Source organism: Eumetopias jubatus, unplaced genomic scaffold, assembly GCF_037043125.1.
Source record: "Eumetopias jubatus isolate StellerSeaLion01/CBP00866 unplaced genomic scaffold, mEumJub1_p1.0 scaffold_2, whole genome shotgun sequence".
Lineage (NCBI taxonomy): Eukaryota > Metazoa > Chordata > Mammalia > Carnivora > Otariidae > Eumetopias > Eumetopias jubatus.
In genome coordinates, this window is record NW_028274808.1 from 167720174 (window position 1) to 167731421 (window position 11248).

General features: G+C 42.1%; 1 pseudogene; it reads left to right on the forward strand.

The window, feature by feature from the left end:
* Positions 1–10854, forward strand: part of LOC114197574 (TOM1-like protein 1) — a 68931-nt pseudogene extending 58077 nt beyond the window's left edge.
* The last annotated feature ends 394 nt before the right edge of the window (positions 10855–11248 follow it).

Consider the following 11248-nt stretch of genomic DNA (forward strand, 5'->3'; position numbering starts at 1 on the left):
CATCTAAGATGCCGTCAGCAGTTTCTGTCACATTCATCAGAGACGTGAATTATCTGTGACAATGTACAAGTTACAGGAGCACAAACAAGAGGACGGCCAGCCATCCTGGAAAACCTGAGCTCAGGGAACACAACAGGTAAAAGAATTCCCTTGGTGAGGTCTCAAAGGATGGACTGGGGTTGGAGGACAAGGAGGCAGGAACACATTTTGTACACAGGGAGGAGTGTGTGCAAAGCCATAAACTTGTGCAGCTATGTGGTATGTTCAGAGAAGCATAGGCATTTGCTCTGGCCAGAACACAGGGTTTCATGGGGAAGCAGCCAAAGATGGATTCAACTTTAGCCAGGAGCCAGATGCTGGAGGACCTTATGTGCTGAGCTTAGAAACTGAATTGCATTAGGGAGCCACTAAAGCATTTTTAAGCAGAGAGTGAGATGATAAGATGTGTGCTATGAAAAAAATTTAAAATGTCCGGAAGAATTTAAGGGATGGATTTGATGGGGACAAGACTGGAAGCAGGAGAAGAGGTGACAATTGCAACAGCCTAGGGGAATGGTAACAAGGGTCTGAAGCAACCACTACTAATAGGAAAGGCTACCATGAATGGCATGCTTATGGTGTGCAGGGCACAGAGCCAACACATTGCAAGCATTATCTTACTGAATTCAGAGACCTTGGGCAAGAGAGGAGGGGGGAATTGAAAACCATATAGGAGGGAGGATCAGCAGGGACCTACTGGACGTGGGGAGGTAAGGGAGAGAGGGAAGAAACGCATCATTCATTCATCATTCATTCAATGGGGTTTACTTGCACACTGCTGTAATTCCTACTGAAACCTTTCTTGCCCATCAGAATAAGCAACAGATGGATGAAAAACACCCCCTAAAACTGATGGTAAAAAAGATCAATGTCCAGCATTTAAGATTAGCCATCTATTGCAAGTAGCTCACCCTACAATAGTCCAGCAATGTGCTGACTTGGAGGATACTGAAGTATCATGAAAATATGAAACAACCACCTACAATAAGTATTGTTATGGTGACTTGCCCAGCATGAATTGATGGAATGTTAAGAGTTGAGTGGGAGCACGTGTTTTTCATAGAAGATAAAAATGCATATTGGAGAAAAAATGGCCAATAAGCGCATGAAAAGATGAGTAACATTACCAATCATTAGGAAAATTTAAATCAAAACCACAATGATAAAAAACAAACAAAAAAAACCCACATGAGATATCACTTCACACTCATTAGGATGGCTGTTATTAAAACAAAAACAAACAGAAACTAAGAAGTGTTAGTAAAGATGTGGAGAAACTGGGACCCCAGTGCATTGCTGGTGGTATATAAAATGGTACAGGCACTGAGAAAACAGTATGGTGGTTCCTCAAAAAATTAGACATGGAATTAACTTGGATTCAACAATTCCACTTCTAGGTATATACCAAAATAACTGAAATCAGGGACTCAAACAGATATTTGTATACTCATAATCTTAGCAGTACTGACAACAGCCAAAAGGTGGAAGCAACCAATTTACAAATGAATGGATAAAGGAACTGTGATATATACATACCACGGAATATTATTCAGCCTTAAAAAAGGAAGGACAAGCAGGCATATGCTATAACACGGATGAACCTTGAAAACACTCTGCTAAATGAAATAAGCCAGTCACAAAAAGACAAATATTGTATGATTCCACTTACACAAGGCTCCTAGGGTAGTCAAATTCATAGAGAGAGAAAATAGAACGGTAGTTGCCAGGAGCCAGGGGCAAGGAAGAATGGGGAGTTATTGTCTAATGGGTACTGAGTTTCTGTTTGGGAGATGAAAAGGTTCTAGAGATGGATGGTGGTGATGTCTGCACAACACTTTATTTCCTACCAGAGCACTGTACACTAAAAAATGGTTAAAATAGTAAATTTTATGTTGTGTATATTTTGGCACAACAAAACAATGAGTCTTGGAGAAGAAGATGGAGTCTATTTTCTTCTAAAATTGCCTGAGAGAGAAAAGGTTGTGATTGTAGAGGGCTAGAGATGAACAGGTTTTCAGAAAAGAAACATCCCTAGAAAGAAAAGACCCTTTGTCATGCCACAGCTAAGAATACTAATAGAAATACCAACACTACCAGTAATATTACTACCATTTATTATTTTTTTAGTAATGCTAAGTATTTTATATTTTTCATTTTCAAAAAAAAATTAAAAGTGACTGTCCCTAATTTATAGATAAGAAAACTCGGGCTCCAAAAGGTTATATAAATTGTCACAAGGAATAAGAGGCAGAGTGAGGACTCAAATCCATGGCATGTCCCCAGGGCCCATGCTCTCTCACCCTCTGCACCATGAGTTGAGATTCTGTACCCAACTCCCACGCAAGGCTTCCATTTGGAAAACTGTGAATTTATTCAGAGAACTATTAACATAGGAGACTGTTTTCTTCCTTAAACAGGGAGTAATCTCCACCAAAAACTAATCAATAGATATTTGTCCTATGCATCTCTTGGTAGACACAGCATAGAGGAATAGCTGTAATATGGGCTCCACAGCGAGACAGCCTGGGTTCCCATCCTGCTTTTGTCCTTCTGGTTGGATGACTTTAAGTTACTTAACCTGCTGGAGCCTTAACTTCCTCACCTGAAAACAGGGGTGATTTGCTAGGATTAAATGTGCTAATAAATGTAAAACACATAGAATGGTGCCTGGTCACTAGAAAGATTCAATTAGCATTAACTATGTGTTTTTTATTATTTTAAGCCATTCTGTGCCTCTGGGTGCTAATACTGGATCATCAACCCTAAGGAACAAACTTGAAAAAATCTGGAGGTACTTGAAAAGTTCTGATGTATTCTCAGGGCCAATCTCCAGCCTCCTCTCTGCAGCTATCCAGTGGTAACCCTGAGGAACGAATTCAAGAAGAGAATCTACCATGTGCAAGCACTGTGCTAGGAGCTAAAAAAGATGAAGAAGATTTCATCTGGATCCTTGAAGAGACCCTAGGGGGCCAGAGAGATGAGCATAAACAAACAACTGGGATACAATATGCTACAGAGTAAGAAAGAAAATATGCTTCAATCACCATGGAGACGGAGAGGAAGATAAAGTTGCCTGGGTTCTTATTCCTTCCTTTAAAATATTTCATTGCTTTGTAGGTCTCAGAGTAGGAAAGAACCTCCAACGTCACCAATTGAGTCAAACCTTTACTTTGTGGAAGCCCACAGGTTGTCCCCCTTAAGAAACGGTCTCACAACTCAGTCTTTTGTTTTCTTCTCTTGCAAGGATGTGGATTGCACATCTGGAATTCAAAGAGAGGAAAGCACCTTAAAAAATAGAAAGGGATTAAGAGTTCACGTATCTTGATGAGCACCGAGTGATATATAGAACTGTCGAATCACTCTATTGTACCCCTGAAATTAATATAACACTTCATGCTAACTACACTGGAAATAAAATACATACATACATACATACTTCATCAAGCAAAAAAAAAATAGAAGTGCAAAGTTATTATTTCACAGAGGACTTCAGGATATCTATCAGGAAGAATAGCTTCGTGGTTTGAGAAGGAATCTCTACTTGCCTTGTGCCCAGGGAGAATGCCTAGGCTCTCCTCCAGGGCAGATCAGTTCCAAGTGGCAACAAAGCATGATAATCCCTTAAAATCATAAATAGGGGTCACTGACATGTACACAAATGTTCTTAGCAGCATTAGTCATGACAGCCAAACACTGGAAGCAACCCAAATATCCAGATAACAATGGAATGATAAATGAAATACTACAGAGTAATGAAAAAGAACAAGCTATGGCTACACTCAACAATACACATGAACCTCACGGACACATTATTGAACAACATTGGCCAAACACAAAAGAATATATATTATATAAGTCCATTCATGAGGTTCCAAACAGGCAAAACTAATCTCTGTATTAGAAGGAGAGTGGCTACCTCCTACGCAAGGAGGAGGGGAAGTGGTTGGTAAGCAGAAGTAAGAATCTTCTAGGTTCCTGGGGATGTTCTATTTCTTGAGTTGTGTGTTTATTTTGTAATAGTTCATTAAGGTGATTCTATTTGTCAATGAAAGTAAAGAGAGAGCTATTAGAGTCTTTAATTATAATTTTAACTACTATATGTTTTCTATAGACAGGAAGAAATGGTATTAAATTTTTAATCAGGGCTTCCTGTCCATCAAGACTACTGAGAATTCGAGTAATTCATCATTAACAAGTGTTCTTTTAAAGATTTTATTTATTTGAGAGAGAGAGAGAAAGTACAGAGGGAGAGTGAGAGGGAGAAGCAGACTCCCTGCTGAGCAGACAGCTGAATGCGGGGCTCCATCCCAGGACAGATCCCAGGACCCTGAGATCATGACCTGAGCCGAAAGCAGACAGACACTTAACGACTGAGCCACCCAAGAGCCCCAACAAGTCTTGATCAGGAATCATAAGTAGCCTTTCAAACATAAAACCTGGTATTAAAAGTTATGTTCATGGAATCAAGCTAAGTTTCATTTTCAAACCTTTGAAAAGATTTTACTTGGAAGCTTTCTACAATTTCAATATTTAACATGTTTCCGAATATTTTATTTTCTTCTCATAATTGTATACCATAATGAAAAAACATAATGATTTTTTCACCACTCCTCAGACAGACATCCCTAATTCTCCTCGGGTTCACCCCAGGATGCTATGCAAATATCATCTTCAGTACCTGCCTTGGATTTCAAAAGGATGGGAAATACTGGTGGGGAAAAAATTGTTAATGTAGAAAGAGAAACAACATGGAGAACCAAATTGGAAGAACTGCCATGGGGATCAGAAATTCAATTGTTCTGAGGGTCCCCAAAGGGGTGGACTTGGTCCTCAAGTGAAGGCTCCAAGAAGATGGCTTTAGGTCAATTCCCAAGAGTCATCTCTGCCCAAAAAGAGAGGCTAGGAATGTTCTGACAGAGTCTGGCCGACCGCTTGTCAGAATGTTGTAGATGGAGATTCAAACTTCAGAGCATGACTCATCTAGGGAACCTATACCACCTCTTCTGACCTTAAGATTCTAGGATTCTATAACAGCCAGTTCAGGAAGTCTTCCAACTTCTCCTTCCCTGACATTTCTTAAATTCCTGGTATAGAAAGACATGAAATCATCAAGAAATGTAAATAAAAAACCATTGGCATGCCATGCCTGGCAGAAAGATACTGAAATTAAGATCAGTATGTTGGGGCACCTGGGTGACTCAGTCGGGTAAACATCTACCTTCAGCTCAGGTCATGATCTCAGGGTCCTGGGATCCAGTACCATGTCAGGCTCTCTGCTCAGAGGAGTCTGCTTCTCCTTCTCACTCTCCCTCTGTGCCCTCCCTCTTCCTCTCTCTCTCTGTCTCTCTCTCTCTCTCTCCCCTCTCAAATAAATAAATAAAATCTTTTTTTAAAAAGATCAATATGATACACAAAGGATTAGCTCTATGTTTACTGTCTTTAACTTTGAGAAAGACAAATGGGGACACAGACATTAACCGTGCCTCAGGGTTCTAGCCTTTACTAAACCACCCACTAACTACTAGACACTGGGAAAGTCAATTTCTTTCTAACTTAATTTTCTTATCAAAACAAGCAATAGGGATGAGGTGGAGAAGCTTAGTTGATTTCTCAGGGTCTCCTCAACTGTAAATTTTTATCTAAGATTATAGATATGATTTCTCTGTTCTCATATATACAATGATGTTCTCATAACTGTTCTCATATATACAAGGAATATAGAAGGGCCTCTTTCATGGAGGGTAGTTCAATTCATTTCAATATTTACTAAATAAGCATACGCTGTATGTCAGGCTCTGTGCTGAATACATATCAAACTTCAATAGAGAGGAGAGATTACAAAAAGGCAGGTTAAAGGCCATCATACCCAACGAGGCCCTTGGAAGACTGAAATAACTCAGGTTATATGGAAAATGAGGATGTGGAAGAAAAGAAATCCAAGATGGTGACCATCTGGGAAACGAAGTAAGTTCTCCCACCCATCATGCCCCCTATAGCAACACAGCAGCCATTGTGTGTGCCTTGAACAAAAAGCAGGCTATCACTATTTTAGGACCGAGGGCTTTGCTAGAGGTTCAGGAAATAAAAGACTGGAGGCTGAGCAACATATAAGCATGGGTGGCTCCAGAGGAGAGGCGCCAGCTGGTTCACCTGAGACAACATGGAGACCAATTCCTAAAAAGTTACTGACAGGGCTCTTGGAAGCCAGGAGGTTCTATAATGAGCACACATGCTCATCAGAACCTTGTTAGCCTGCCTGGGAAAGAGAATACACCTGCAGCAGGTGTGGATGAGTTTCACAGACTGAGATTATCCAAGAATTCCTCCCATGCAAATGCAAGTCACCCACGTTAACGGTACGTAGTGTCTTCTGTTCATTCATCAACTTAATGTCTTCATGTAATATAATTTTGCCGTAATAGCATTTGTTCTGTATGTCAGATAATCCCAGAAATGCTGGCAAAGGGAGATTTTTCACCTGGCAGTGTTCTTTGAAACAAATTACTTTGGAGGATTCATGAACAATGAAATGGAAAAGAGGAGAAGCTTCACAAAAAGAGTAAGATCCAGTTCCTGCAGTCATGGACTTCAAAAGCTAACAGGGTGCACAGACATGTATTCAACTATCAGTGGGCAAACTTCGTGAGGACAGAGCAGGATAACAAATGTTCAGAGCGTCATCGGCCATAAATCACAATACATGTCGCACAGAAGGTGTATCAGGATTAAGGGTGGTGGTCGTGCTATCGTCTCAGAGCAGTTCCTCATTCAGACCAACTTCCCTACAATAAAAAGGCATAATTTTTCTCTCTGATCATTTGAGCAGCATCTAAACAGTGTCTGTTTCTAAAAATCATTATTCTAGGCGAGGCTATGTTTGTCACTCAGCTGTGCTCTGTCATTTTAACCAAGCGTTCTAACACCGCTTCAGTCCGTTATATAATGCCCAGTTTTCCCCCATTTTGAATGTCTCTTTGTTGTTTATTGCTCTGCTCTCACACAGAACCTGCCTGAAAGGTCTGGGTGCTTTCAATCGGGCCTTATCAGAGACCCTGGTTATTGGAACTCTCTGTATTTTACTGCCTCCATCTCATTAATGCCAGCACTAATTTGTGGTCCAATCCAACACCACCCCCATAAGATCTGCATGAATACACACTGGATTTCAATCTGCCATTCAACAAGCATGAAGTCCTTTATGTTCATTATTAGCCAATCAAACGGCTCCAGTTTTTCTTCTCTGCATTTTTTCCATAGTGAAATCATTTTGTTATTATCCCAAAGCAGTTGCTTGGTAGGAAATATTAGGAAAAAAGAAAAACAATGACAACGGTAGCAGCCCTTCTTCCTCTTCCTTTTCTCCAGCAAATGCAACTGTTTTAACCAGTTACTGAAACCTTTAACTGACACTCCAGTTCAAATGGAGTCGCCAATGTGTTTGTGAAAATCCTCCTTCCCAAAATAGCTCCTATCCTGAGATATCTTGCAGTATATTATAAAATGGGCCTATTTTTTTACCCTCCAAGAAGCAGAAGGACCGTTGCAATGAAAACGAATTCATGCTCCAGTAGAGAATGAAACCAGGTGCCCAACCCAAGTAGACTGATGGACCCAATGCCACATGCGCCAGGGTGAACTCATTCTGATACCCGCCATTTTCTTTTCCTGAAAACTGGGGCCTGGGGTCATTCTCATGGGTTGCTCCTTCATTCAATTTACATGGTTAAATGATTTCCCTTTCACATCATTTTCTCCCCATGCATCATTACCAGAAGTACTCCATTCTGCTATAATGTTCTGCGTTTCCTGTTCCAACAAATGCCTTGTTCTTCCAGTTCCTCATGTAATTTTCTGTTCTGCAACAAATTTCACTTGCAAAATGGGTTCGAGTAGGTTTGGCTATTCATATTTTTTTAAAGATTTTATTTATTTATTTGACAGATAGAGACATAGCGAGAGAGGGAACACAAGCAGGGGGAGTGGGAAAGGGAGAAGCAGGCTTCCCACTGAGCAGGGAGACCAATGTGGGGCTCGATCCCAAGACCCTGGGACCATGACCTGAGCCGAAGGCAGACACCCAACGACTGAGCCACCTAGATGCCCCAGGCTATTCGTATTTTGAGATAAATTAAAACCAGGATGGAAGTTAGTAAAGAAAGGGAAACAATACACAGCAGAGTGTCTAGTTCAGCAGAAAGACCTAGCGAATCTCCAAAAGGGTCATTTTTTTTTTCTTTCCTTTTTAATGATCAAAGGCAGAAAATCTCAAAAGTGAGTATTTTCTCACACGATAAGGATCTGAGAACTATTTTTTTTCACCTCCCACTGAGACCTGGTTTCACAGGTTGTGTTCCCCAGGAAGCGAACTTTGAGATGCTGATTTAGGTAGAGAGGCATATTTGGGACTGCCCTTAGTTCAATACCCATGGAAGAAAAGGAAGGAAGCAGGATAGGGCAGAGGGGGCAGCTGGGCTATGGAGCAGGTACAACAAGATCTCAGCCAACCCCACAGGGAAGTCAAGAGCAAGAATGGCCCTTCCAAGCTCTCCCCAGCCAGGAGAGGGGGGAGGGGTATTTATATTTCAGCATCACAAGTTGAGGGCTCTCCCCAGTGGGGGTGTGACCCGGGCAAGAAGGCTCTTTCTCCACCAGGTGGCAATTTCCAGAGAGAGACATTAGCCAACAACCTTCTCAGTAGCTAGAGGACTAAGCCCTTTAATCCTCAAGCAGGGATCTGGGCAATGCTGCACAGCCTCCAAAGAAGGGTAAGGCCTTATAAAATTTGTGATTAACCACCTTAAGCAGCAACAGGTGAAAGAAGGTGTATTTGCTTGTCCAACTAATCTAATATACGAGGGGCCTGCTAAAATACTCTCCAGGATGGCCACAGGCAGCACCATCTTCCTGCTCTCCCTTTGCCTCTTCCAGCTCACCAGTATCACCAGGAAGGGGCTCAGACCCTCCTCTGGTACCCTGATTTTTGCACCGGCCCAAGAGGCACCTCTAGATTGCCTGGCTCAGGTGGCCGGTGGAGCTTACATCTACAGGCCTTGCAGGACTGTAACCAATGGAGAAAGAGTTCCTAACCAGCTACTACCACCAGGGCACAGCAAGAAGGGCCATCTTTCTGTGAACAAACTATAGCAGTGCACACTCAGAAAAGTTCAAGTCTGGAAGTTAAACTGGGACGCAAATAATCTGAAGCATCTGGAACTGGCCACTCATGAGCGTTCTGTGGAAGTAGGGCCCCGTGCTGAAGAACAAGATTCTAACTCTCCACTTCTTCCCAACCACTTTCCCCACCAGGGATGTCTTTTGTGGCTTGATACCTAAGTAATCTTCCACAAAGACTATCTGTGTTGACTGATGCCGACTATAGAATGAACAGAATCCTGCCTCTGAAACAATGTTGTATCTGTAACCTACAAATGAGGGACAGAACACCCCAAAATACAAAAAGGCTACATACGCTAGCATTCAGACTGAAGATTGGGGCCAGTTCATGCACATGTGTGACATAAATCACACTGCCCGTGGTGGACAAAAAGATTCAATGAAAGCTTTGAAGTAAAGGATTTCCAAAAAAACTACAATCATAAAGAAATCCAACTTGTCTTGTCACTTATTGACGTGCATGCAAGACTGTAGCCCAAATTTCCAATCTCTGATTGTGAAGAAGGAATTCATTAAAGATAATCTAGTTAAGCTGCTGAATCCCAGATACATTCTGCCATTAGACATTCAGAATAGAATCTTAAATTTCATTAAGATATGGTCACTGTGTTTCCCAGGAGGCATGGATGTCGGTGAAGTGAAAGAAGTGTACCTTGACCTTCTTAAGGAAGGTGTTCAGTTTCCTCCCTCGGATGCTGAGGCTGAATCAGCAAGACAAGAGACTGCTCGGGTCTCGCTGACTCCTACTGCACCGGCGCTTCTTTTGGTAATTATTCTCCCGAGCTCTACTATTACACTGGTCCCAAACCAGACTGGACAATTGCACAGTGAATTGGATACAGTGAAAACGAATGTGAGGGTGCTGTCCACCATACTGATGCAGACCCACTGTATTCCTGGCTCTGAAAATCATGAAGACAAAGAGAGTTTGGGATGAGCACTTTGTAAGATGGGTCAGGAGGCGCAGGGCAGGATCACGGACCGGCGGCTCACGGCAGTGGAGACCAAAGGTCCAACTCTTGAGCTAATTCAAGGGAACGAGGATTTAAACGATGCTATCCTTGGAGGAAAGCTTTACTCAAAAACAACAAAGGGTTCTGGAGCAAAACAAGAACCAAAGGGAAGATGCCAGTAGTACCAGTGAACATGCTGCCCCATCCTGTGATCTCTTTGACCTAAGTGCCAGCCCTTCAATGCATGGGGCCACTCTGGGAATGCTCAGCACCATGAATGCTCGGCTTCCAGACTTAAAGTCCTGCTGTAACAAACAACTTGAAACTTAGTCTTCAACCGCAGGTGGATTTGTCAGCCTTGGTAAACACAGAAACACCCATGTTTACTCAAAGGACCAGCCAAAACCTCACCTGAAGTCCTACATATGAAAGTTTTCCAGAACATTCAAATACAGTGTTTCTACTATAGCCAGTTAGTCTCCAGACCATTCCAGAAACACCGTCAAGCCAGAGACTATCATCCTTGCCCAGCAATTACTCAACAATGACAAAGAATGATCTCCAGCCACCCAATTACTACAAGGTAATGGAGTTTGATCCCTCAGCTCCTGCTGTCACTATAGAAGCTATGTATAAAAAAATTGATGTTTATCACCACAAAAGAGCTCTAAGTCATAGTGACCGTTGAGGTGAAAGTGGATGACTGGCACATTAGCTACATTAGAGGTGCCAATTCTCTAAAAGGTAGACCCTGGCATGGGTCTACCCTGGATGGCTCTGTCGGTTAAGTGTCAACCTTTGGCTCAGGTCATGATCCTGGAGTCCTAGGATCGAGTCCCACATCAGGCTCCCTGCTCAGCAGGGAGTTTGCTTCTCCCTCTGCCCCTCACCCAACTCGTGCCCACTCTCTCTCTCTTTCTCCCTCTCTCAAGTAAATAAAATCTTTAAAAAAAAAAATGTAGATCCTGGGCAGCTCTGAAGCTCAGAAGACAAGACTTGCCTGTGCATCAAAACCACAGTGGAACATTTCTCCTCTGCAATAATGAAGTTTAACAGAATAGTAACTGTTCCAGAGTAACATT